Below are 1,057 nucleotides of genomic sequence, written 5' to 3' on the forward strand. Positions count from 1 at the left end.
CCGGATCCGGCTATTTTCCTTTCCTTTCCACTTCCTTATACCATGGCTCCACCTCTCCAGATTCCTCCTCCGTCTCCGTCCCAGAGCCCTCAACGTCGATCTCTCTTTCCGCCATCCTTCTCCTCTTCCCTCCACCTCCTCCTCTACCTTTCTCTACCTCTACGGTAGCCGCTTCGGCAAGCGGGGCCGTAGGCAACCCGCACGCCAGCCCGTCGCCGGATGACAACGACACAGGGAGCCGGGACGCTACCCCGCGTGCCGCCGGACCTTAGGGCTCCGAAACCCCTGGGCCGGTAAGTTTGCGTTGTATCGTCGTTATTTTGGTCAATCCTTTGAGTGAGAACTTTACAACCCCTCACTCACGGGCGGGTTTTTTTTATCGAAGTTGTTCTTCCCCTAGGTCGGCTGCTAAAAAGCTAACGAGCCCGTGAACCGACTGTCAGGCCCTGCCCCGGAATAAGTCCGGACGGCCCTGACAGCCGCGCCCCCCCCAAATCCCCCTCCCCGTCGGCCCGTCCGGCATGGGTGACCCTACCGGCGTGGCCCGACGGATCTTTGGGGGCCGACTTCCGAGCAACTCCCAGGAAGTCACCCATTTCCCCTCCCCGGCGCGTACCACGGAAAGAATTTCCGAGGCCGTTTGCCGGGAAAAAAAAACCCCTATTATGGGACCCGAGACCCCCCCCCATGCCAGGAGGCACGTCCCGAAGGACGTCCTCCCCAGACACAGGGCGAACCCGAGCCAATTTCCCCCCAATTGGTGCACTCTTAGACCCCAGGCTCTTCCCGCGGCCCTCCCAAGAGTTGGACTCTTGGTACTGCCCTGCGGGTCGAGACCCAGGTAGCCCCCTCACCACGTCAAGGTGGTGCACCCCGAGGGGGACTCCCTGAGGTCAGGTAACTTTCCCGAACCCTGGGATCCTCCCAGACTTTTCCAAAATCCTCGAGAATCTTCGAGACCCTTCCGGAACCGTCCAGATGTTTTCTTAACCCTACCAGAGGAAACCCCTTCCTCGGATCCAAAGGGTTTATAAGGCGTTGCGCAAAACGCAGTCAG

Source organism: Odontomachus brunneus, unplaced genomic scaffold (genome assembly GCF_010583005.1).
Source record: "Odontomachus brunneus isolate Ranch 3 - 2012 unplaced genomic scaffold, Obru_v1 Obru_scaffold_292, whole genome shotgun sequence".
Lineage (NCBI taxonomy): Eukaryota > Metazoa > Arthropoda > Insecta > Hymenoptera > Formicidae > Odontomachus > Odontomachus brunneus.